The sequence below is a fragment of the Oncorhynchus nerka genome, linkage group LG2 (assembly GCF_034236695.1).
Source record: "Oncorhynchus nerka isolate Pitt River linkage group LG2, Oner_Uvic_2.0, whole genome shotgun sequence".
Lineage (NCBI taxonomy): Eukaryota > Metazoa > Chordata > Actinopteri > Salmoniformes > Salmonidae > Oncorhynchus > Oncorhynchus nerka.
Window position 1 is genome coordinate 27,286,641 of NC_088397.1, and position 27,748 is coordinate 27,314,388.

A 27,748-nucleotide genomic window follows, 5' to 3' on the forward strand; every position below is an offset into this window, starting at 1 on the left:
TCGTTTCACGACCAGGCCCGTTCAGGACACCTTCCACTAATAAAACTGATGGAAGACCGAGGAGGCTAGCTAGTCCTCGAAATCACAGCAACAACTACCACAATCCGGGACAGCTACAGCAGCTCGGTTGTCAAAGACGCCGCTGAACGATAGGCTTTTGGTGACATTTAGATTATTAGTGCTGGGAACTGAATTGACGCTCTACTGTCTGTTCAACACGGGGGAAAGATGGCTGGAAAATAGTCTGTGGTCCTTTATTGACAGAGCGGGAGAGAACTCAGCAGGCAGAAGGCCACTCCGTTCTGCTCCAACGCTACATGAGAGAGGCCAGTGCGCGCACGCGCACGCACGGAGTGCAGCAGGTGAGATAGCTGCCTGTGCATCACACGCTGCAATCTCTCAGCGTCTTGCTCGAGGAGAAGAGAGAGAAGCGCTCTGACATTTTATGAAGCACTCGGCAGAAAGAAAAGCAGCGAGCGGGCCCGCCTGCGTGTAATGGCGGCTGGACTGGCATTCTCTCCCCCCAGTTTGCCTGATATCATCTTCCCTCATTAGCATAATCTAATCAATTTCAGAAAATTGCCTTTTAATTACCAAGAACACACTCTTCTCACTCTCACTCTTAGAAGAACCCCTGTCTTCGAAAATCTCTCCTAGAAACCAAACTAGAGCTGTAACTGAAGTAGGGCTGAGACTTAGAAATAACTAGAGACATGCACACGATTATATCGTCTTTCAGGAAACGACCTACAATTAAAGATGCCATAATTGTTGTGTCAATACGTCTTATTAATAGCATCATTAATGTTATACGTTATTGATTAACAGATAGTAGCCTTAAATAGCTCTTCGTCTTCAAGGAAAAGTGAAAACATAGCTTGAGGTGTAAAAATCCTTAACAGTATTTAGCTACAACTGACTATTTCCTCAGACCCAAGGCTGCTCCTATATGTAACAAGTAGAGCCTAATGACTAAAAACGTTGCCATTAAAAGGGTCCCTCCGTAAAAATAAAATGGGGATCTATAGCAGTGATTAATCCTGCGCCGTGTTGTTGTGGCCTGACAGCCTCTCTGTTGAACAATGATTAACAGTCAATGACTCCACTCAACCCAGCAGCGCTAACACACTGTTTACATTAGCCCAGCTCCCATAGAGGCCAATGCTACGGGCACTATGCTAACAGCAACGGTCACCTGGCTGAGCTACACACATTACAGCCACGACAGGCCACTGCCGGCGCGATAAGACGATTCCACCATGTGTGGGAGGATACGGTGCGGCCCAATCCCTGTGTGTATCATCCATCCTACACCGCAACCTTCAACTAAGCCTCTTTCATTAATGTGAGAAATTTGCATTTGTGATGAGAATGGGGGAGGGACCCGAGAGACATCTTTTAGATGAAAAAAAAACCCAACAAGGAAATACATTTGAACGTCTAACACTCATTTACAATTATATTACATTACAAGTTTGAAAGCACAGCGGAGTCAAAAGACGTATTCTGTATTCGCGAAGGGTTTTAATAAAATAAAATAATAAAACACCCCAGGCAAATAAACTCTGACACTCATTTCGCACAACCTTTAATGACAACCCAAGCAAGAAATGACAGACAGATACTGATTCTCCTTCCCTCCCAAGCTAACCAATTAGGCTGGAATTTCAAACAGAAGACAAATCAGCTTCACTTTGGGCTCCATTGACTCATGCTAATTTGGATGAAATTGCTGTACCTTAAGAGTGCCGAAACAGACCAAGCATCTATTTTGTACAAGTCACTGGCTTTCACCGTTAGCAGCACTAAATTGAATGTGTCTAGTTGCACATGCCTTTACTTCCATCATTGTCAGGTAATATGATTTGTGCAGCAAATGGCGTTGAACACTTAACATGTCCGGCTAGCTGAGCCAACATACGTTTGTTTTTTCCTTCTGTTTCTTCAATTCACAAACGTACTCTATTTTAATGACGCAGAACATGTCGCCACGTGTTATGCAGTGATGACCAGGTGCTGAAACGTGATGACTAGGCGCCCGGAGTTTTTCCCGGGTCAAGTAACATGGCAAGGGAAAACTCATGGCTCTGGCGATGAGTTGAAGATTCTTCTCACATATTTGGCTCAAATTCTCTCCAATTCTGTCCAGGCTAAACTTAAAACACCATTTAAAACTCCTGAAGATGACTGAGGTTGAGGTTCTGAGCAGATGGTGTAGTAGCCTATCTTCACACATTTGCACCCTCTTTGTATGATTTTCAATGATAAACCAGAACAGAAACCCCCCCACTTCCTGACTGTTCAACTTCATAGTTACAGTAAACCCCGACAGAGCAGCAGTGACTCCAACAATAACGGACTGGTTTCACAAACGCTTTCAGCACAACGACTGTTTTTCCCTCTCTCATTGCCCCACAGCAACATGAGCTGTGCTACAGTGCTATGGCAGCGTTTGATGTGAAACTGGAACCCATCTGGCTCCTCCTCGGGAGCCCAGCACTTCCTCATAGCGAGGAGCCAATCACAGCGTTTCCTGCTGCCCCCTGTCACCAGATATCTGAACTTTGGTAGGAGTAGCAGTGGACAGGGAGAGAGAGAGAAATAGCCTGAAAACAGTTAAAGCTCTGTAGGCTATTTTCTTATATTTCTTCTGTTTCCACTGAGACACGATTCAACCAAGCAGGTGTAGCTTGGATTTATGCCCCAGCAGTAGACTCCTCATTTGGCCAGCCGGATACCGGAGTCCACCTCATCTGTTGATACCACTCACCCACAGGAAATCAAGCCAGAGACCACTGTTGGAGGGTCTGCCTGGTCAGCCAGACAAAATACAGGTTTGGATTACAGAGCAGTGGGATTCATGTTTGATCCCTGGGGGCGAGAATGTTCTCTCTGCTGCTCAGCTATATGTCTCACACAGGCATGTACACACGCACACACACACACACTCACTCTCCCCCCGCCCCTGTGTAATATCTATATCATGCGATCAGAGTCAAGACCTCATGGATCCACACACCTGCCAGAGACAGATGTTCAGAGTAAATCACATCAAACCTGTGAGGGAAGAATAGCTCCATAGCTACGCAGGCTGGCTGAAGTGCAAACACCTGCACCCGACAACAGCACTGCCGATGGTCGCAACAGCCACACGCACACATGCAAACACGCACACGCAGACAAAGGAGAGATTCTCTCTTTCATTCACATTGACTCAACTTCTGTCTTTTCTCCATTCTATTGGTGTGTAACCATCTTCTTTTTCTTGAGCTGAGCTTTTTGTTTTTTTCAATTGCACAATTGTTATGGGAGAACCAGACATCCCTTCAAAGACAAACAAGTCATAACAAAGCAAAGATCTAGGCAGGCAGGCAGGCATTTCAGTTGGAGAGACAACATGCGAGATACTGTAGCCTAGTCTATTGTATCTGCGCTTTAAGCTATACTACTTTGATTATTATGGCAGATTCTGATTTCCTATAACAACAAACTCAATAGACTCCATAGACAATGAACTCAGTGACACAGCAGAGAGCAGGATTTACACACAAAATAACATGTTAAGATTTCCTGTCAACCAATGCTGTGCACTTCCTGGTCTGTGAGTTGTAGGGGGGGGTTGGTGGTCTGGAGATAAACAGACACCCTTCACGCCTCGTGCCCCAGAAACAGGAAGAGGCTGTGAGTGAAACAGCAGCCCGACATTATCTGAGCTCTCTCTCTCTGCTATCCTGAAATTCCATTCTCCTCCTGCGAACAACAGACGTCACTCTGGGAGCGTCCATCTTGGGTCGCAAATGCACCGCTGGCTGCCTAACAGACAATAACAGCAGGAGCCGTTGTGTCATATCTGCCTGCCAGAGGGGGTGTGTGTGTTGCCTAATGGTTGTTGCCCTGTTCAGTACACAAGGGCTTCTTGAGCCACCAGGGCTGAACATTTTGACGGTTCTATTTTACATATGTCTTCATGAGTGGATACTATTGTTATTCAGATCAAAGGGGGGAGGAGAAAGAGAGAGAGAGAGGGAGAGCGGTAATGAGAGAGGGAGATGGATCAGATGTCCTGAATATATTAAGGTTTTGGAGTGGATACACACTGAATATGCTCACAGTTTGTTTAGATGTATGTGACAACACGGTGCCATTTCCCCCCCTAAAGCCATATTCAGATCTATTAGTATCACTTGGGTGATTTCCATAAACAGAATGTCTTGACGACGCCAATATTATCCAGAACAAACGCATGCATCCTACTGTTCTTATGCATATAAAACACACACACATCCACACACTATTAGGCAAAGTGACTCAAACACACTGTACTGTACTTTAAAAGCATCACATATTTGTGGGTGTGTTTATGTGTGTGGGCGGGGGGGGTTTGCATGTGTGCGTGCAGTACGGCTGAATGCACTAGTGTTTGAGGGCTGTGTGACTGAAACAGAATACAGCTGAGGTGACTGACTGACTGTGAGGCATCCTCATTGTCACTTGTGACCACAGTAACCAAGGTTTTGGTGAAGCCGTTTACATTACACGCACGCACGTACACACACACAACCTACTCACTTCCCCTCACAGAACACACACACCTTCACAGGGGAATTTTGGCAAAACGAGTTTGCTATATTCACGTCAATTTGCAACGCACCTCTTTTCGTGTGCTGCACTTGCATTCAGTAGTGTCTATGAATCGCCTGATTATGAAGGCGATAATGAATGAAAGGTGTATACTTATTTTACATTGTATGTGGTTCTGTCCTGGTGCTGTTCTTGTAAATTCATGTTCTGTATTATGTCATGTTTTATGTTTTGTGTGGATCCCAGGAAGAGTAGCTGCTGATTTAGCACTAGCTAATGGGGATCCTAATAAACACACACACACACACACACACAAACCCACAGTCTGTAAATCTGCTACCACAGAATACCAGACACACACACAGCCACAGACAGACAATAGCTAACTACATCTAAATAACCACTCTGTGGCTAGCTTAAATCTGCACCCCGATTTCCCAGAAAACAAGATAATTATACTAGTAAGAAACCCACCAAAAGAATCATGATAAGCCATCACTAAAATCAGCATAATATACCATCACTAAAATCAGCATAATACCTTCTCTAGGATTGGGGGCGCTATTTTCACATCCGGATGAAAAGTGTGCCCAAAGTAAACTGCCTGCTACTCAGGCCCAGAAGCTAGGGTATGCATTTAATTGGTAGATTTGGATAGATAACATTCTACAGTTTCTAAAACTGTTTGAATAATGTCTGTGAGTATAACAGAACTGATTTGGCAGGCGAAACCCCGAGCACAATCCATCCAGGGACATTTTTGTCAACCTGTTTTCCATTGGTTTTCTATGGAAAGCCCATTTTAATAGAAATATGCTTGCAGTTCCTATAGCTTCCACTTTAGAAATTGGTTGATGTTTTTCTTTAGAGAAATGAAGAAGTACGGCTGTCCAGAACGAGGGTCGAGCCTAGGGCTCTCTAATGTTTTGATGTGCGCGACCTGGAACGTGCTCTCTTTTCGTTTTCCTCCACAGTTTATCCCGCCTTTATTTAATTGATTATTTACGTTAAAAAATACCTAAAGTTGTATTAGGAAAGTTGTTTGAAATGTTTGGATCAAGATTACAGGTAACTTATAAGATATTTTGTCGTCATGTTGCGCAAGTTGGAACCAGTGTTTTTTAAAAATATAAAAAATATTGCACTTGTGAATGAATGTATGAAAGTTAAATATTTTTAATTCTTTTATTTTAATTTGGCGCTCTGCCATTTAACCTGATGTTGTCAAATCGATCCCATTAACGGGATTTGAGCCATAAGAAGATATACCATCACTAAAATCAACATAATATACCATCACTAAAATCAGCATAATATACTATCACTAAAATCAGCATAATATACCGTCACTAAAATCAACATAATATACCATCACCAAAATCAGCATAATATACCATCACTAAAATCAGAATAATATACCATCACTAAAATCAACATAATATACCATCACTAAAATCAGTATAATATACCATCACTAAAATCAGCATAACATACCATCACTAAAATCAGCATAACGTACCATCACTCAAATCAGCATAATATACCATCACTCAAATCAGCATAATCACTGTCACCGTCATGAGTCATAATAAACATCTTCATCTTCATAACTTCAAGGTTATTTAGTTACACATTCCTTTCTTTAGGCTATACTGTAGTTGAGAAGTGGGTACAGTGTCTCTCAGGCAGTACAATAAAGGCCTTGTTTAGTGTCTGTCTCCTCCTAACAGCAGCAGTAGTGGTTACTGGTGACAGTGTTTTTTATTGCAGGCATGAAAGAGAGGCCACTCCACACTGGGACAGGGAGGGGCTCCACATCTGTCTCCCCCTGTCTCAGGCCCTGCTGCACACACACACAGCTCCTGTTACCACAGAAAGTCCTCTGAAGTGTGTGTGTGTGTGTGTGTGTACCTGTGCATGTGTGTGCAGCACACCTGAGACAGGGGGAGACGGATGTCAGACATCACAGGACAATCTCACCTCCAACACAGCGAGATACATTAACCCTCTCTAAACCCTCTCTAAAGGGATGACGAAGCAGCTGTGGTTAACACTCTTAGGACAGCCTCTCCTCTCCTCTACACCCCCCCCACACACACACACACACAGCATAACACAGCATAATACAAGTATAATAAAGAGTACTGACAGCATCTACTGATTACTCAGTAAGTGTGATATTCCATATGAAAACAAATTATTTCCTTGATGCACTGTAAATAAAAGTGTAGCCTCTGTACTGTACCACACTTACTGCTGTGTGGTGGGTGGGCAGGTGTGCGTTTTTCAGCCTTGGTACAGGCACTTATAACTGTACTGTAGCATCAAGGGCAGAGGGTGGCGATTCTTAAAATCCTCCTTCACACGGTCATTCTAGACCTCTCCAGTCCTCGCTGGTTCCTCCTGTGTCCTTCAGATGAACACAGTGGGAGCTGCATTTCACTCCCTGTGTATTCCTAGCTCCGTTGAGCTACTGAACCGTGCAATCTATAGGCTAAACTCTATACACTTTGGGCATCATTGATTACTATAGCCTAATCTATACATTCATCAATAATAATATCATTTTCCTTCTGAGATCCAATTGACTGTTTCAACAGTAAATGTGTTCTGTCTAGTTGGGTTCTTCTTTCTAATATTTTTTAAACGTTCTATATTTCAACACCTCGGAAAGTCATTGATACTTGATCATATCGTATCACTATAGGCAGAGTGTAGTGTGTCTGTTGCCTGGACAGAATGGCTCAGACTAGTGGGATAGAGAAGGAATAGTCTTGTCTCAGGACTGAAAAGCTCCAGATCAGGACATCATCCATTTGGACTGTTTTCCTACAAAACATATGGAGAAATACAGAGCCCTTCATCCCATTTCCGCCCACCATAGCTATTAATATTTCTCACAGAGCCCTTCCCCCATGTCCCACTAAGGCTAGGAATTCCTGCTGAAACAGAGTCAAGTCTGAGGATGAGAAAAAGTGATGCAAAAAAAAAGAATAATTTGTCCATCTCTCTCTTTTCTTGTTTCACACACACAAGTACACCCACTTGCCTAAATGAACTTGAGTAGCCAACCCGCATTTTCCGCTTAAAACAAACAAATGAGCAACAGTGACTGACAACGCTATACATCGTTTTAATTAGGACCTAGTAGTCTGCATCAAACACCTCTGACTTTTCCATCCTATATTAAAAAATGATTATTATTATTATTCCCAAGCTTCTTGCGATCCAAAAAATGTTTCCCTGGAAGCCGCCGTGATGGGAGGCCGTGTGAATGCAATATTCATTTTGCTGCAGGAGAACAATCTATGCATAACAATGAGACGGGCCTAATGAAAGCAGCCATCAAACCTGCAACACATACATATTCAACTACCGGGACCTCTGCGTGTCATTCGCTTAGTGCATCATTTGTTCACCCCGTTTTTTTTCTCTTTGACTCCTGACCTTTCCCCGTATCCCTCCTCTTTCTCCTCACTCTCCGTTTCTCCTTCGGTGCTGAAACTAATGACTGCTGAAAATACGGAGGTGTTATGGCATCCCTTGACGTGTCCGTTAGCGTCAGAGGGTCAGAGGGTAAATGGTGGATGGGAAAAAAATGGTTTTACATCCGCTGTAAAGGGACTGCTGGGTAGCGTCAATACTCTGAAAATATAATTGTGATGACAAGTATAACAGATAATCCAAGACATTCTCCTAACCCCTCGCTAACAATCACCTGACATTTGCTCATAAACATACATCAAATCCACCAGTATCAAACTGTAGGCATCACTCATAGCTAATGTCATGTAATCATGTAATCATGGCTGCTGTATAGAGGGCTACAACAGGCTAACTGCTCCTCCCTCCTCTCTCCTCCTCCCCAGCCTCCAGCCGTGCTTCTTCACAGCACTGGTGTCTCTTTCCCTCCCCGCCTGCCTCCCTCCCTGTCTGGGAAATCTATCCTTCCACCTGACAGTGGCCATTTTAAGGCCTCTCTTGCCTCCTGGTAAACAATGGGAGAGGGATAATTGATCAAACAGCAAGGGAACCCTGGAGGAGGAAGGTCACCGCCCGCCAGCCGAGAGAGAAACACTGAGGGAGAGGGGGATATGATGAGGTGTGTGCGTGTGCCTGCCTGCGTGTGTGTGTAAAGGCAGGGAGGAGGGAGGGGGTCAGGAGGGGGATGGTTCTCTGACGTTCCCAGAGCTGCCATTTCTCTTCCCTGACAAAGACTCCATCTGCCACCGAGCCATTTGCTGCCTGTCGAGTCGAGAGCGCATTCCACACGCCGCGTTCACCTTGGTGTCACCTCTACGTCGAGCTCTGCTGACGGTGTAGACACGCGCAGACACACACACTCTAAGAATATTGCCCATACACGCACAAACACTCTTTCATTCTTTCTTTCTTTCTTTCTTTCTTTCTTTCTTTCTTTCTTTCTTTCTCTCACACACACACACACACACACACACACACACTGTCTCTGTGTCGTTCCTCTCCTAAGCTGCAGCAGCCCCCCTCCCCCTCAGCACTACTGATATCACTGGGCAACCATCTCCGCTGTGCATTGTGGGAGTGTCTCAGGGGTTGGCAACGCGTCAGGGACTGAGGGATTCACACACTTCTGAGAGAGACCCAGTGGCAGGGAGAGAGAGAGATGGCATTTTAAAGAGGAAGCTGAATTTCACCTGCAATTACCGTAGCTCGGGGGCACGCGGCTTGGTTAAGAGACATTTCATCCCCCCACGCTGCTGAGAGTGAGAGACTGTCATGTGTGTGTGCGTGCATCTCTCGCCCTAAGTGGCGAAACAATGGAGGGACGGAGAAAATAGAATAGAAAAATATTCTCTCTCTCTCTCTCAGGGATGAAAGAGAGAAAGGCAGCTGGGGCTCTAACTACCAAATGAAACACGAGGCCCATTCAGTGGGTCCCTGCCTGGCCATCTGCACACCAGACCAGACATCTGAGCTGAGCAGCAAACCTCTGGGCCTCTCCACACACACACACACACACACACACACACACACACACACACACACACACACACACACGAGCCCTGCCTAACCTTTCACTCACTAGGCAAAACAGCCTGATTCAGTCTCATTATCGATTCCATTCCTTTCTTTACTTCCTTATTTATGTGCAATGCCCCAGAGCAGCTGGGGAGAGCCTCCTCTCCCTCTCCCAGCTGAGATGGAGCCGTAATGACTTCCCTGAGGCTCAGGCTCCTCACAGTTTCACCAGCGTTCTCTGTGTGACTCTATCTCTCTCAGTGAGGAGAGTGACTACACAAATACAGTAATGATCTCTCCCTGGGAGACATTGGCTTCAGGGCTCCTGGCACCGCAAGTGGGCTTTTCTGGCCCCTGCAGGGACTCCATACAACTCCAATTCCCTCAGCATGGACCCCCCAACAGGATCAACCCCCCACCCCACAACATAATAACACCTGCATAAGCTCTCAAAGAAAGAAAGAAAGAAAGAAAGAAAGAAAGAAAGAGCGCGAGAGTGAGGGTAGCAGGTAGAATCTGGGTAGGCCATTCCTTCAGCCATGTGTAACCAGCAGAGACTAATAAACCAGAGTGGTTTTAGACAGCACCACCTCTCCTGTAATGCGCTGCCAGAGACCTGCACGGGGTTAACGGTATACAGGGGGATCCATTTAGAGGTGTTTCTGAAGGACATCTCTTTACCCCTCTAGCCCCTAGCTGATCCCCTTCTGGGTTAATCCTCCAGGGAGGGGCCTGCCCGACATCCTCACACACACACAGCCTCGTAAACCCAACCTCGCCATCTCCACACAAATGCACACGTACACACACCCCTGGTGACCCCCGCTGCACCCCTGAGTGCTACAGTAAAAATCCAAAAGCCTTCAGCTTCTAGCCCTGTTTGTCTAGGCCCTCCATTCAAAATAGTCCATCTCAATCTGGATGGGCTGAGTGGCTCTACTGGCAGCCAGTCACTCAGCAGATTAGAGCTCCCTCCCGGTCGCTGTCCCGGTGTGAAAGCCCTGATTCATGGCGTTTTGGGGACCCGGGCCTTTAAAAGAACAGCATGGTGCTGTGTACTTGCCCTTCACTGGGACGTGACTGATGGGGGCTGTTTGGGAAGGGGAATTAGTACCAGGGATTCATTCTTATTTAGTGATGTGGCAGTACCTTTTACTGCTACTAGTGTGTGTGAATGTGTGTTGGATGGGGGGGTGTATGGTGTTGAGTGCGTGTTAGATGGGAGGGGGTGTATGGCGTGTGTGTGTTTGATGGGGGTGTATGGTGTGTGTTGTGAGTGCAATTACTGTATTTAACTTAGCACACTTCTAAAAGCTCCCGTAACAGATATGAAAACTCCTAAGAAAAACTCAGAGATGGCGGTTCTAGCAGACAGTAGCACATCAGTGGATCTGTGAACCCCTGGCTGTGTCAGAATGCTTTAGGCTGCTAGTCGATAGCAGATAGTGTTTTAGATCCACTCTCCATCAGGCTGAAGTAAATGCACTCCATTTCCCCTTTGCTGTGACAAAAGGCTCGTAACAAAATATATAGGCCTCACAGTGTGAGTGCTTCTCCTACAACACGGTTTCAATTCAACTCACTAATGCGCTCATTGTTAGCAGCCGTGCTATCCCTAACCCTCTATCAACATGACACACACACAGACGCACGCACACAGACACAGAAACACTCATGCATGTGTGCGTGCCAACTCCCCCTTATGGTTTAAAAAGAGGAAGTAAAGTAGTGGCACAGCCTTGGTATTTCCCTGGTTTAACTGTCTTTTGCTAGTCGACCACAGGCATGGATAACATAGTACAGCAGGGTTCCCTAACAGGCGGCTGCGGGCCGGATTTGGCCTGCGGGTGGTTTTATTTGGCCCCCCAAGCTTTCTGAGAATTTTTTTTTTTTTTAAATTCTAATTTCAATTTTCATTGCTGGAAATAAAAGACTGTAGAAACAGAAATCCAGGTGATTTTAATTTTGGAAACCTGTTCCCAAGTATTCCCACGCATAATAGAGAGACATGTGATCGTATACAAATATAAGCAAGGTTTGAAATGATTATGTTTTAGTCAAATATTATATACGGTCGGGATTCAATTTGCAGTCTACAAATGATTTGTAATTATGTTCCGACCCCCCTGCTCAAGGGAGAAAAAAACGGCTTGCGGCTGAATCTAGTTGATGATCCCTGCAGTAGAGTGTCGTAACACTCGGTCCACACAATCCTGCTATAGCAGGGAAATGCTGCCTAGCTGCCCTGCTGTACACAGTGGGAGTGGAATGGAAATGCTGGCCCAACAGGAGATGAGACATACAAACACACCGACACACACACACACACACACACACACACACACACACAGAGTACTGTGGGGCTGACGCAAGACAATCTCAGCCTCACGTGTCTCTCGCTTACGGCCGCCCGCTGCTCCTGACCTTCGGGATGTTTTTCTCTCTCCTTCCCCCTCCCCCTCTCCCTCTCTCGACACCTCCCTGTGATTCGTATTTGTCATTAAAAGGCATTGCATTTCAAGCTGGATAAAGCAGATGGGGCTGTGTAGGCATTAATGCTCCTCGATGCAGCACCTTGGCCTAAGTACAGATAGACTGCATGCTCTCTCTCTCTCTCTCTCTCTCTCTCTCTCTCTCACACACACACACACTAAAGAGTGAAGCGGCAGCTCTAACAACAGGGTGTCTTCCTGGGAAAGCTGAATAAAGCTGAATTGCTGCCACGGTCTATAGTGCTGCTTCACATGTTGTTGATGTAATCACTAAACATACAGGCTGAAGGCAAGACGACTGCCAGAGCTCTTATTGTTAGCTCTTATTAGTTATTGTAGACAGTATAATATTGCATCAAGTATAACCAAACCCAACTAACTTAAAAGACAAAATACAACCACACAAATTGACTAAAATCATCTGACATTTTTCATAGCATAAATCATTGCAACTCAGTCCCAACTCATCCCTCATGTTCAGTCTTCTCTCCCTCCCAGCTCATCCCTCATGTTCAGTCTTCTCTCTCTCCCAACTCATCCCTCATGTTCAGTCTTCTCTCCATCCCAGCTCATCCCTCATGTTCAGTCTTCTCTCTCTCCCAACTCATCCCTCATGTTCAGTCTTCTCTCTCTCCCAACTCATCCCTCATGTTCAGTCTTCTCTCCCTCCCAGCTCAACCCTCATGTTCAGTCTTCTCTCTCTCCCAACTCATCCCCCATGCTATGTCTTCTCTCTCTCCCATCTCATCCCTCATGTCGTCTTCTCTCTCTCCCAACTCATCCCTCGTGTTCAGTCTTCTCTCTCTCCCAACTCATTCCCCATGTTCAGTCTTCTCTCTCCCAACTCATCCCTCGTGTTCAGTCTTCTCTCTCTCTCTCTTCTCTCTCCCACCTCTCTCTCTCCTCTCTCTCTCCCACCTCTCTCTCTCTCTCCCATCTCTCTCTCTCTCCTCTCTCTCTCCAACCTCTCTCTCTCTCTCTCTCCCTCCTTCCTTTCAGCCCAGTACTATTGAGCTCTAGTATTTAGTGCTTCCATCTTCTACCATACTCCCAGCAATCTGTCAGGCCACTGGCTATACTGACTGAGAACACACTGTACATCTAAGGGAAGGAAAAGAGGGAAGTGTGTTCTGGAACATCAGCTAGTTATTAAGGCTGACTTCTCACCTTTCTCTCTGTGTGTCTCTCTCTCACACACACACACACTGCACACACCGCACACACTGCACAAACACCGCACACACACACACTGCGTGCACGCACACACACATAAAAACAAACAGAAACACACTTCTCAGCACCTCTCTCTCAGGATTATGGGTTAGCCTCTGCTGGTGGCAAAACAAAGAGAGAATGCCAAACACATAACAAGGGAAAACTATCTATTCTTAAAATTTGTCCTTTTCACACCCTCATATACATGTGTGCACATACACAGGCTTCAGTGGAGGCTCCTCTGAGGAGGAAGGGGAGGATCATCCTCCTCAGTGAATTTCATAAAAATGTGTGAAACATTAAACAAGTTATCCTTTTTAGATAAAACTATAGTAAATATATTCAGATCACCAAATACTTGATTAAAACACACTGTCTACATTAGCCTCAACAGCACTCTGTAGGGCAGCACCATGGTGTAGCTGGAGGATAGCTAGCTTCCGTCCTCCTCTGGGTACATTGACTTCAATACAAAACCTAGGAGGCTCATGGTTCTCACCCCTTCCATAGGCTTACACGGTAATTATGACAACTTACGGAGGACGTCCTCCAACCTATCAGAGCTCTTGCAGCATGAACTGACATATTGTCCACCCAATCAAAGGATCAGAGAATGAATCTAGTACTGAAAGCATAAGCTACAGCTAGCCTGTACTGCAGTGCATAATATGTGGTGACTAGTTGACTCAAAGAGAGAGAAAGACAATAGTTGAACAGTTTTGAATAAATTCATTTCTTCCAAAAAGAAGGAGAAGCAAGAGAGGGAAAGCTAGCTATATTTATTTCCACTTTCACTTACTTAGCTAGCATCCAATGCAGCTAGCTAGTTTAGCCTACTCAAACACCCGACACAAACAGCTAGCTGGCTATGGCTATTCAACACTGGAACTCTTCCAAGTCAAAGTAAGCTTTTGGTTGTATTAATTTATTGCCACCCGGGGCCCACCAATGTAACTGCTAAACTGCTTGCTGCTGACTGTACACTGTACTGCATGATTGTAGTGAGTTTACTAACGCTACAACTCTCATTTGCAACTGTTGGACTAATGATTACACTCTAGATCAGCTTGACGCAGGCAAGAGTGCTAAAAGCAGTATTAAATGTGTCACTGTCTGTCACCTTGAGTACTCAAGGTGAGCACCTACGCACCTACGTAAACTTTCATTCATAGGCTAGGTTTTAGCAACCTCATGATGGGTAAAGGGAACATTTTAGAATCATGTTGTAGCCTAAACCTATCGAAGTTACATTGAGCTGGGTGAATGGAATATGAATGACAGTCATCCAATATGCTATAATAGAAATAAGGCCACGTTCATTAAAAAAATGTAGCATCCTCCATCATCTTAAACGGCACCGACTGCCACTCACAGGCTTGTAAACACACAAACACACACATTGTGACCTTTGCCACCCCTTTGTCCGCTACGACTTTTGTAAACTCTCTAAACAATACAATACAACTCTCTCTCTCATCTCTGTCTCTCCTCTATTTGATTCAACATTTGTAATTCCCTCTGGGTATATAAGCACCACTCTCCCGTTTCCGACCTTCCTCTCACAAGGAACTAATGGTGGATAACTGCTCTGTACTGTGGCCGTTTGGATGACGTTCATGTTTGCCAAGGTTCTGCCTGTTTTCTATGGACTAATGGAAGAATAAACAGACAGAAATACTGTATGATCACCAGAGACAGGTGGACATTTCACTGCAGTGTTCAACAGTGAGCAAATCAGCACAGCCACCAGAGGGGTTCGCCTTCCACCCGTTCTCCAGCCCGGCATTTCCAGGAAATCAATTTCAAACGGAGCCGTCAATATCATGACTGATAGCAGACAGCTATCAATAATAGGTTACATGGTATGTAGCAGGTGAAGGCCCAGCGCCGGTCCAAAATGTGTAACTTACAATTTGCGGTGCAGAGGATTCTCAAATCAGGTGTATTGTACGTCAAGCAAACATCACCTTGAAAAGCACATTTAGGAGGAGAACCGTTCCACTTCGATATTTTTTATCTGCTGAATAAGCCTACCTCAAGATACATAAACACACCTAACTCTCAACGGTACGCTTACCCAGCTGAGCTGCATAAGAGATAAACGCTGATTTATAAAGTGTGAGATTAGATCTGGTGACACACTCATCAGCACAAAGCCATAAAGTGAGAAAGGGAGAAAAGTGCAAGTCATTGTCTGTGGGATAAAACCGTCACCTTTGTCTGCTTGGTGAAACCTTGAGGGAGTAGAGCCAGTGGTAACACACACACAGAGAGAGAGAGAGAGAGAGAGAGAGAGAGAGAGAGAGAGAGAGAGAGAGAGAAAACAAAGATAAGCTGAGCCAAACAGATGAGCCACAGAGGAGAGGGTGAGAAACGACTAACCAGCCAACCAATTTAATCCACTGTATTGTTGAGGAACATGATTCAGTTTGACTCCAACTGATAGGCCTAACAATTTAAATGCAATGTTAGACTACATCAACAGACACGGTAATAACTGTTTCAATTCAATGTTACTGCAACAGATCACAAACACTGATGATAGTTAATTTGCGTGTTTCACTCGCCCCCTAAAATGTGCTGATCAAAATGGAGAGAAATGTAATTAATTGCACGATTCACTGAATGAAACTCTGAATTTGTAATGTAATCAGAACAACTGCTTTTTCAAGAAGCCCTTGTTAAATTTAATTGGGGGAGAAAATCCTCTTGTGTCGAAAGAATGAAATCTAATTAAGCCTGGAATCGAAGGAGTCTGCGAACTCTCCTCTACGCCAAAACACATCTTGTTGATGACAAGTTGAGCAAAAAATAATAATTCAAAAGCTCCCCGCATAACAACTAGAAGTATTAGGGAATGTCACACAGGGCCCAACAACAACAAAAAGCTATGTTGTTGACAGTCGTTCAGAGATGATAGAAAGGTAACAGAGAAAAGAGTCCGTACTCACTGACAGGAAATGTCTTCAGCTCTGTGACATCACTGCTCTAACACCTGAGAGAGAAAAAGAGGACAACAGCCAGGTTAATCCATTTATACATGAATATGTCTTCTGTATGACACCGTTCATTGGAAAATACAATCTAAACGCTAATGACGACCAGTTTGGGCCCTGATGGGTGAATACCTCATTCATTTCCAACATACATCGATATCAAAGCTCTGTGCGCTGCTGTGGTCAACTGACAGATCAAACAAAACAAAAGGACATGGCATTTTGAGACACAGCTAGGATCTGGCACTGAGCGTAAGCAGAGCAGATCTAACACACACACACACACACACGCACACACACACACTCTCTCTCTGTCGCAAGCACAGCAGGCCTGTGAACACAAACACCCCACACAACACACACTCATACATTTTTCCTGCTCAACCTGTTAGAATGAAAGCCAGACATTATGGCTTTTGTTGTGAGGGAGGAGGATATTTTCCTAAAAACACAAGACAGTTCTTGCTAAGAGAGAGAACCAGCCCTTCCCAGTGTTCTCACGCCCCTCGGAGCTACACTGTCTCGGATCTATCCGTCTTCCTGGAGCACAGAGAAGGGGAGAGGCAGCGAGGGAACATTCTCAGCCTGTGTATCTGAAAGGACATGGTGACCGGCCGTGGCACTGTCTCTCTCACTGCAGCACCGCTAGTGGTGTCATGGTCACTCTGGTACACACATTCACCCTGACACTGGGTAAAACTCTATAGCACACAGACAGACACAGGGGCACAGAAACACACACGTGTGCGCGCCATTACGGCTGAAATCTCCACAGGAAATAAACGGTATGAACTAGAGTGACGGTGTCCGTCTATAATAACGACGTGATCTAGCGATAATGACTCCTACTCGTCATCCACAGGCCTGATCTGGTCGTCTGTTCTCACACACACACACACACACACAGACACAAACACACACACACACATCACCTTGATTACACATCTCCGTGGTGATAACACACCGAGCCGGGCCGGGTGAGGGAATTCATCTGTGCGTCTTCATAAAGACCTATTAGAGCCATGATTAAAGGATGTTCCCTCAGAGAGGGCGCGACGCTGAAATGATTCCCCCAGCCAAAGAGTGCTGTAATGAGAGTGGCGAGATGTGAAGCTACCCCGTTTTCGCCTGCCTGGGCATTTGAAATACACACTGACCTGACTACGGCTACGCTAGCTATTTGCTAAGACAATGGGCCTAGAACACTTTAGAGCCTTACGTACGCTCTACTCAAACACAGTCATAAGCAACACAACGGTAGCCAGCAGCATCTGACTAGGCCTAAACATTCTGTAAGCCCGCAGGCACAAAACAACAGGTCCACGAAGAACAAGGCTTTTCAATTCCAGGCCTCCAGGGCAACAGCTGTGACGTGGCCCCGGAGGCCTGGAATTGAATAGCGCCTTTGGCGGAGGGAACCGTCACGATAAATCTAGTAATGTAGACTTTAACTTTAGTGAGGAGAAACCTTAGCGAGGCCGTCATAAAGTGCCATTCAATGACAGACACGCTAAAAAGGTGCTTGTCTCCTTTTGCTCTCGGCTCATCTGTGATATCGCAGGCCAGGGAGGGGAGGGAGGGATGAAAGCGGAGGGCACTGACTGTGAACTGGCCGCAGACATTTTTCTGAAACCTCCGGAACAAAACAGGCAAGTCTGGACAATCTATCCACCACTGAGTCGTCACACAATCAGTTGCAGGAAACCGATCCCCAAATAGCAGTGATTCATCTCTTCATCACACAAAGTCAGTACACAGAACACAAAGAGACCCTCTCACTCTCTCCCCCTTCTCTCTTTCTGCTTAAAAATACTGCTTCTCCCAGCTTTCTTTTGCGTGTGATTTACTGGCACTGTTTAACTGCGGGGCAGTATCTTTTATCGTTACATGATCTGGAGCTGAAAGCTGACAAAATGGAATCTGTGGCGAGAGGTGAGTGTCTGTTCTGTGGAGAGACGAGGAAGAGGGGAGGGAGAAGAATCTGTGTGCAGAAACGTTTGCCTAAGTGCAATTCAGATCCTCTCTCTCAGCTTATTCAGAAGAGCCTCTCTGTGTGTTCTATTCCATTAAATGCCTTCTTCGTAGACCTGATGGAGCAAGTCCCATTCCTGGGGAGTGGGTTATCCCCCACAATGTAAAGCACAAGAACTGGCTGAAAAGCAACGAACAAAACACAATCCATTTGTGGGATTTAAGAGAGGACACCCTCGAGGGACTGTTATCGTGTAACACAAACAGTGTGTGTGTGTGTGTGTGCGCGCATTAGCGCATGGGCGTATGTGTGAGCATATGTGTGAGCGTGATGGTACTGTATGTGTGAGCGTGATGGTACTGTATGTGTGAGCGTGATGGTACTGTATGTGTGAGCGTGATGGTACTGTACATGTGTGCCATTTATGATTCAGCCCTGTTACTTCTACTCCCAATATGGCTGGGAGCCAATTCCTACAGTAGCATCATGATGAATCTGAGGGGAGCCTCTCTCCGTCTCCCTCCACTTAGCCTATGGGGCTATCATTCACCGGCTAATTGGACGGACCTGCCTCTGGCCTCAGCTTAAAGGTCCAATGCAACTGTTTTTATCTCAACATCAAATCATTTCTGGGTAACAATTAAGTAACTTACTGTGATTGTTTTAAATGAAAATGGTAAAAAAAATATTTTAAAAAATAGCTTCTTAGCAAAGGGCATTTTCCCAAGGAAGAATTTCGCTAGGACTCCCTGGGAGTGGTCTGAGTGGGAAGCGTAAAACTGAAGAAAAATACATGGTTTTTTATCTTTATTTAACTAGGCGACAATGACAGCTTACCCTGGCAACGCTGGGCCAATTGTGCGCCGCCATATGGGACTCCCAATCACAGCCAGATGTGATACAGCCTGGATCCGAACCAGGGACTGTGGTAACGCCTCTTGCATTGAGATGCAGTGTCTTAGTCCACTGCGCCACTCGGGAGCTCAGAAAGGCTTGGAACTCTCTTTCTTATTGGTCTAATAACTCATTTACCGTATGGTGATGTCACCATGGAAGGCCAAAACTCCATCGCACCAAAACAGGCTGAAATGTATTTTTAAACAGCATTATGATCATTTTCACAATTTCACAGTATTATTCCAACCTCATAGTGTAGAAATATATATAAAACACAGGAAATCAAAATGTTGACTGCACTGAGCCTTTAAGACACGCTGATGTAACTGTGGGTCATCAGACTGAAAGTAGCCCACGTTCACTACTGTGGGACTTCATTCATTCAGGCTATACAATTGATACTTGGCTACACAAATTAACCATGAGCAGTAGCATGAAGTAGCCTCTAGAGTAGACACTGATCTGAGGTGAGCTTGGCACCCCCCTTTAATGGTTACAGTTATGATTCAGAGAAAGAAGTGCCTATGGGCAACTTGTACCCAGAGTGCACCACTGTCTGTCTGAGTGAGTGAATGAGAGGACGCAGCCGCTCCGTCAGAGCAGTGCTCCATGGCTCAGTGTCATCCCAACAGCCTTGACAATCTACCAAGATGACGCGTGAAGGTCACTCACAGCAGCCGCCAACGCAGCTGTCACGCCTCTCCCACCCACCGCCCTCTCTCTCTCTCTCTTCCGCCTCAGCCGGCTCTGGGTCGATCAACAAACGACCAACCATTCATACCCTGCAATAATCCTCTCTCTGTACTCCCCCTGTTAGCCTAGCTCAGCCTCAACATGGAATTCCATACAAGAGATAGTTTAAAATACAAGATTATCACCAAAGTTCATCTACAAGCTAACGTTCAACCTAATATAAAGCACAGGGAGAAAGACGAGAGATGTCCATCTGTCTTGATTCCAGTATTACTGTGTTTCGGTGGTTAAAGTTTCCATTAAATGAATCGCCTGTCTCAATCAGTGAGTCAATAAAAGCCCAATCCTGTCAAACCCTCAGTGAGATGTGTGTGTGTATTCGCGCGCGCATGTGTGTATGTTTGGAGGGAGTGAAGAGCTCTGACAGGTGAATGATTGAGTGCTTTCATTTCCCCCCAGTGTTGAAATTACACACACACGTACACACACGCACACACACACGCACACACACACACACACACACACACACACACACACACACACAGAGAGAGAGATGTTGTTTCCGCTTCTGGTCCATGCTTAAATTAGCTCTAAATATTTGGATTACACGCGGGAGCTCTCACAGAGGATTTAGCCTCCGTAGCCTGCAGGCCAGGGGGATGTGTGGATGTTTCCATCTTTGAACAAACACAAGACACTCACACACACACACACACACAAGCACACAAGTATACCCGCACACACAAGTACAACCTTGCCACACAGACACACACTAGTTCAAACCACAACACAACAACCACAAAACACCAATCCTACCAAGGCCCACAAGGCCGGCTACCCTGCAACTCAATCCATGGATGTTATTATGTAGTCTAAGAGTTTCAGTTAGTAGAGGGTGGATACTAACTCCAGAAACTGCTCCCATGCTGCCCTGTGAGCTAGTAGAGGTCAGTGCCCCCCAGCCTGAGATAAAGGCGTCTCCCCGTCCGCTCTCCGAGCGCCTGCTTGGGTAGAGGCGTCTCGCGTTACAGCTGTCTCTCAGTGTCATCGTTTAGAGAAAGGGACAATGCCACAAGGCAGGCAGCTAGCCTTTCATGGCGGCCAGGAATAAGAACAGCCACTCTGGGGCAGACGGAGGAGAGGAGCGACGGTTTCTCTTTTTCAACTCCTGCCAAATTGAGACTAGAGGAGAGATCACCACAGCATGTGTCTAGGCTATCTGTGGAAGAGAATGAGGTCTGAGAGAAAATGGTGGCACATTTTCAACTTTCCATTTCCTTCTCATGGGCCTTTAATTAATGACTTGTTACATGTGGTTCCCTGCTTTTTCCTGCTTGTAGGCTAAGTGTCTTTTAGTTATTGCACAGCACACACGTACGGGAAAAGACGGACAAATCCGGATGGAGAACAGATTGTGGAACATCAAATGAACAGATAGAATCCGTCCATTCCCAGGAATAACTCCACGGTGCGTCTGTGCTAGTCACGCTAGTGTGGATTACTTGAATCCCCCTCTTCCCGAGGTGAAGTCCCTGTTCTGACCTCTAGTTCTAAAAACAGCCAGTTAGCTCCGGGTCAAAGTAATGACTCATCCAATCAGGAGAATGTTTAGGCCGCAGCTCTGTTACTAGGTAGGCTGAGTCAAGCTGAAATCACCATAACCTGCAAAGGCCTAATCTATATTGTAGGCTACATTTTACTAGATGAGTAAAAGACAATATAGAAAGGTTAGCACTGGCGGACTTGCCATTACGGCAGAAGAGGCAATTGCTTCAGGCGTCACATCATCATCATCATCATCATCATTAAGGGGCCTCGTGAGCTGGGCATAATAAAAATAAACCTCTTTAAGCTAGGGATATCTGTTTTTTTTGCATGGGCTCTGTCCCAATCCACCGCATCCCCCAATGTCGGCCTTCCACATCTACGGTGGAAGGTGGCGGAGCCACGGCGGTGTTTGTCAGACAATGAGACATCCCAAAAATCTGTATTCTGATGAAAATATCTGTAGCGTTCGAACGTTTTGGGCTACACACTAATATAGAAAGACTCTCACAAACACGATTAGTTTTGTCTCGTCTTCCATCACACCTGGTTCCAATTCCATCAATTACATGTTGTGTATTTAGCCCTCTGTTGCCCCCCATGTCCTTGTCCGTAATTGTTTGTTGTCAGTGCTTGTGCATGTTATGTTCTGGTGTGCGTCGTGTTATGTACCCATGTATTTTATTGTTCTGTATCCGGTGGGTATTGATAATTAAACACAGTTGGAAACACAGTTTTGCTCTCCTGCGTCTGACTTCTCTGCCGCCAATACGCACCCCAGACAGGGTCCTAAAATTCCAAATCAAATGGTATGACCATCTTAAAACAATTCCATATGTTAGCTTAGTAGAAAACCAGGCCCGGGCCCTGGGTATTCAACTCTTACCCTGCTAGATCCGGAGCCTGCTGGTTTTCTGTTCTACCAGACAATTAATTGCACACACCTGATGTCCCAGGGCTAAATCAGTCCCTGATTAGAGGGGTACAATGAAAAAAAAGCAGTGGAAATGGCTTCGAGATCCAGTGTTGAGTTTGAGGGCTCTAGGGAGATACAATACGTATATCTTTAGTAAAAAGACAGGCGCTGCTGATAATACTGCCATCGTCGTCAAGGCAGAGGACATGCATGTATGGCCCATGTATCCGATGCTGTCTGGCCAAAAAGAGTATTGCATGTCATACTCTTTTTGGCCAGACAGCATCTGATACATGGGTTAGATATAGTTAGACAGAGGGGCGCTGTTTCACTCGCTCGGATGCTTTCTCCAGTGAAATAGTTTCATCCACTTGTGAATCGAAGGAAAGGTGGCGGGGTCACAGCGCACTGTTCGGACGCTGGAATTATTTGGATGAACGTGCGAAGACTGGCCCCTGCCTGGGGCCTCCAAATCACTAAGTACGCCCCTGAAGTGTAGTCCTATTATCTGTGAATCAGCTCTAGTACAATACAACTGACACATGCATCTGTCTGCTGCATGGATGTAGCGTAGGCCTAAGGTCTCTTTACTCCTGCCCTACTCATCCAAATGCAAGCAGGACTGTTTACAAAGAAGACCTTCCACTGTATGGTTACTGCTGACCAACACACATTAGGCTATTTCATTGCTGAACAGATTCCTCCTCCCCATTCCTCTACATCCTTGTCAGTTCTTATGGTGCTCAGTTAAAATGTAATATTTAAAATTCTGGCTAGGTTGCAGCAGTCTGCCAGCACAGCTAAAATGAAAAGCCTTTGTGGCAGCAGTGACCAGATTTTAAATGCTGGACGATCAATAAATAAAAGGTTGATTGTTGAAGCGCAACCTCGGAGTGTGTTTGTGTGTGTGTGTGTGTGTGCCTGTATGTGTGTGCCTGTTTCCTTTTAACAGCCACCCAGGGGCTACTCCATGCTCCTCAATCCTGCAGCCAGCTGTCCTAGTATGATGAACAACATTGACCGTCCCCGGCACCACCACAATACGAAACCTTACACAATTCCCATTCCCACATCCAAAGATATTTCTATCCGCAATGCCAACAACACTTCAGAATTCCCAGCATGTGAGAGATACTGCAGATATGTGAATAGAGCATGCAGGCTGCACACTATTTTAGTAGAGAATGTAAAAAGGTGATAAGCCAACCAAACAGGCCTAGGCTAGGCTATACTGCGATTGGTATTTCCAACAGCGTCCCCATTATCACAGTCGGCAGGGACTCAATCACTGAAGCATTCCAGCCATGGCACGCACAGGCAATATGACAATCTCCCCGGGGGCAAAAAGAAATGGATGGCTCGCAGGAGAAGACCACTCAAAAAAAGCCCTAATGGTGTCGACTCTAGTGGATTGCTCCTTACGCATAGCTTAGGATATACACTCCTTCAGATGATGTCATTCGAAAGCATCATCCTTGGACCCACTCTGAAGGACTCATGTTAAGCAGAGCTGTGGTTTATCCGACTCTTGTGTCATAGGGTATCATGTCATACACGTTTAACATGGCTACAGACAAGACAGAGGGGCTGGCGTTAAGCAGTAGGCCTAGCTAAACTACTACTAGGCTATGAATGGCGCCATGTTGTTTTGGGGGAAAAGGATAGTCTTCTGTAGCCTATACTTGGCTCAGTTCCCTACATCAGTTAGCTTAACCAACGCTCTTAGATCTCATCAGGCAATCAGCATCTTAGATTGAAGTGTGCTCATTCGAGACAGAAGGAAGGAAACTGTAAGGCCTACTACTTGGCTACTGTAAGCAATAGCCTACAGCTGAAATTAAAGACAGGTTTTTGTCTCTGCCTCAAACACCCTCACAAATCAAGTCAATAGGCCTGGTTTTTCCCTTTGTGACTGTTTTGAGAAAACGGGCAGGTTTTATGATACAGTACAAAGAAGGAAGAATGAATCGACAGACAGGCTAGCCTACTCCTTTATAGACTTTCTGCAGAGCTCAAGGACTTTGAAAATGAGGCGTTACTTGAGGGAGAAATCAACCTCTTCACCTTGCCAGTGGAACAACAAGCATCCTGACAGACAGACCATGGAAAAAATAACCTTGAGTTTCATCAAAGAAGTTCTCACATTGAATGATAAATAGGAAGAAGCCCAGGGGACGGACAACAAAAAGACCAAAGCAGCTAATCGCCTCCCTTTCTCCCAAACATGGCCTCCGTGTCTTTGGTATTTCAGAAACAAAGTGAACTTGGCGTGACCTGGTTGTACAAAAGGCATTTATGCTGCTATTTTTGGTGTCTACGAAAGCAACAACAACACAGAGATTATTTGTACGTGTTAAACAAGCCCGACTGCTGTAAAACTGACATCTGCTTGTACCAGTAATGCTCCCCCTTGACACAGTTACTTTCAGTTCATGTCACAAACTGAACCAGGCCACCATAGATGCCCACGGTATGTTCTTGCATATTGCCGACATTCATCTTGCATACTACCACCATGTTTGTAAAAATGGATGTGTGGGCTATAACGTAGGCTAGCCTATGAAAAAATGTTATGTCGATACTATATCTCAACTTAATGTACAGTGTGACTAGAATAGTCTACAATAATAAACAGCATTAGCCTAATTAAACCGTTTGGATTTTAAGCCAATTCCTGCATCGCTACAGGGCCATCAATTTCACCACACATCTTTATAAAAGCCTCTGTCTAGTTAGTACTTGACTTCGGAGAAGTCGTGTGTGTGAGAGAGCTTGAAGTAAACACGGGGATGGAGGACTCAGTGGCAATCCAGCTTTAGGTAATTAGGCTCTGGTTGATTAATTTCACATAACACAAAACAGTCTTTCTTCCTCTTTAGAGTTGAAAACTTCAAATAAAAGTGTGAACGACACACCACCACTACAGTGGAGTTCATAGACTGTACCCAACTGTTCGTTCCCTTACCACACATAAGATCTGTTTACAGAAGCTAATCAATCTCTGTGTAGGCCATACAAAACTACATAAACAAGGAAATCAATGCCAGAAACAAACAATGTAGGCCTTCGTTTCCAGGGTTACAGTAATAAATGCTTCGTTACAGTGTCTCACGAACAATGAAGGGAAACATTGAAACTAGCACAAGGAGGTGCAGTATAGGAATATAGCCCGCTAATCAAATTCAGTACACACTGCAATCGGCGAGAGCCGTGTGGGCATTGCGTTTAAGATCAATTCAAAGAGTGGTGGTGTTGACGGCGACAAACTGTTTGAGTGTTGACTGGATAACCATCCTCACCTCATTTCAAAAAGACAAAAAAATGATGGACACCAAAGCAGGCACATTCCTCTAACATTATTAGCCCTAATTTCAATAGTACAGGATTAGACAGAATAGACTTGTGTGCATATGGGATTGTCTGTAGAAAAGCTGTCCAAGTTTTGTCCGTTTCAGCACCCCCAGACACAGGGGCTCCTAAACCGAATTTCTCCTAATCAGCTTAGTCAATAGCAACCGTTTGGTGCAACGTTGGGTAGACATGCAAATGGGGCTTAAACATGTCTATCTTTAATTCCTGAATGTTCAAGTCAAGCGGAAGTCCTTTTTATCTCCTGGCAAAGAAAACAACATTCTGTGGGGGGGAAGAAGGCAAGGGGGAGAGGGGGGAGGGAGAGAGAGAGAGAGAGAGAGAGAGAGAGAGAGAGGTGGAGCACTACAGTTACATTGTTTTGCTTCTCTTGGCCAGGCATGGAGACATCCCTGATTTGAGTGTGCTTGAGGTAGCACAGTTTGCTTCCATTTCAAACCAACATCACAAACAAGCCCTGACAGATTTGTTCTCTCTCACTCGCATTATGGGGAAACACACAGCAACACAAGTATATTAGTGCTCCACTGCCCTGTTCTGCTGTGTGTGTTCAGCTGCAGCACACACACACACAGACACACACGCACACACAAAAGAAGCTAACAATAGACGTTTGTAATAGCGGTGGAAAAATGGGAGAGACTGTTCCGTTTCAATTCACTGATACCACTAATGGCTTCTTAGCAGCTCCATGAAATCAAGCAGCTGTCATGTCCATGCATCAGCACAGGGAGAGGAGAGGAGCCATTCCCAGAAGGAAAAAGGCATCGCGCCTCCCTCAGCAAGGATGTTTGGCTAAACATCTGCTCCTGTGCACTTTAGCTTAGCAGCAGTAAATATCGAAACAAAGAGGGTGGGAGGTGAAATGATTAGATTTCCTATCACAAAGCATCATTGTTGTTTTTTTTACAACAACTGCTTGTGAGACGACAACTGAGATCCATTTTAAAGACTATCCCACAGGGATATGGCGGATGGATGCTCACCAGAAAAACTGATGATGAGAGTATAATCTCTAGTGTGACAGGAGAGTCTTTGATGATAAACTAAATGGTTTGCTACTTTAGGTAGCCTACGTTTGGAATCTTTCCTCCGCCATAACATCAGCAAAACACACAAATGAACCCATGGCATGTTATAACACGGTAATAAAAACAACTGAAATTCAGCCTACTGTCATCATCTACCTACTGTCTCTGTCACACCTCTGCCATCTTCTCAGAAATGAGCTTTACAATGACGAGACGGTGGACTAGGCTACATGTTGTTCAATAGTGCCTACCACTTATGGCATGACAATTAGGCCCAGACCTATAGTCATCTAAGGTGAACATTGTGTTATTACCGGTAGATAAGCCAAGGCACACTATCTTTGCCTTTTATTTGTAAACAAGTGTCAAAGACTCCCACAATGCAAAGGGGGAGTAAGCAAACAAGAAAAGAGGGGAAAGGGGAAAATACTAATCATACTTTGCTTGACTAATTAAAAGTTGTCATTTGTATAAACATCAATAGCTGTTGGTCAATGTCTAATTAGATTACTTGGCTATTAGTCCATTAAACAATATATATGTTTAAATGCAATAGCAAAAAAATATGATGATACACTGGGCTATGTATCATAACATCATTCTGATATAGCATATTAATTCTAATCGATCATGATTAGCCTATTGCCTAATTCCAGCGGTTGAACGATTAAAACACATAATGTGTGCTATTCGTGTCATTGACTAAAAGTGGTGTGACAAATAACACCTTTATCAAAGTGTCATTGATAAACTAGAAAAAGTGCATGTAGAAAACACCTAACCAAGTCCAGTGAGAGAGAAAAAAATCTAGGTTAAAAAGGCAGTTTTGCATGGCATCTCCACCTGTCACTACGGTATTAAAACACACCGTTTGTGTATTCTGCGTGTTCAAAAACACGCATCCGATTCTTGCAACACTGCATAATGTCACTGTAACGTTGTAGATGAATCCCACTCTCCTTCAAACGCAACACCAAATTGTTCCTCCTTCCAATCACAGGTTAAACGTTGCCTACATTTCTCTTAAAACTTCACATGACGTC

At 45.0% G+C, this 27,748-nt stretch overlaps 1 protein-coding gene across 11 annotated transcripts in view; it reads right to left on the reverse strand.

Annotated features, from left to right (window-relative positions):
• Positions 1 to 27,748, reverse strand: part of LOC115144604 (bromodomain adjacent to zinc finger domain protein 2B-like) — a 69,606-nt gene that overhangs the window by 40,680 nt on the left and 1,178 nt on the right. For 9 of the 11 annotated variants that reach the window (XM_065025317.1, XM_065025307.1, XM_065025296.1 and 6 more), the window contains exon 2: positions 16,238 to 16,281. The gene's annotated coding sequence lies outside the window, so the exon portion shown is untranslated. Of the gene's footprint in view, positions 1 to 16,233; positions 16,282 to 27,748 lie in introns of all 11 variants that reach the window. The other 2 variants (XM_065025306.1, XM_065025303.1) reach the window with 2 other exon arrangements.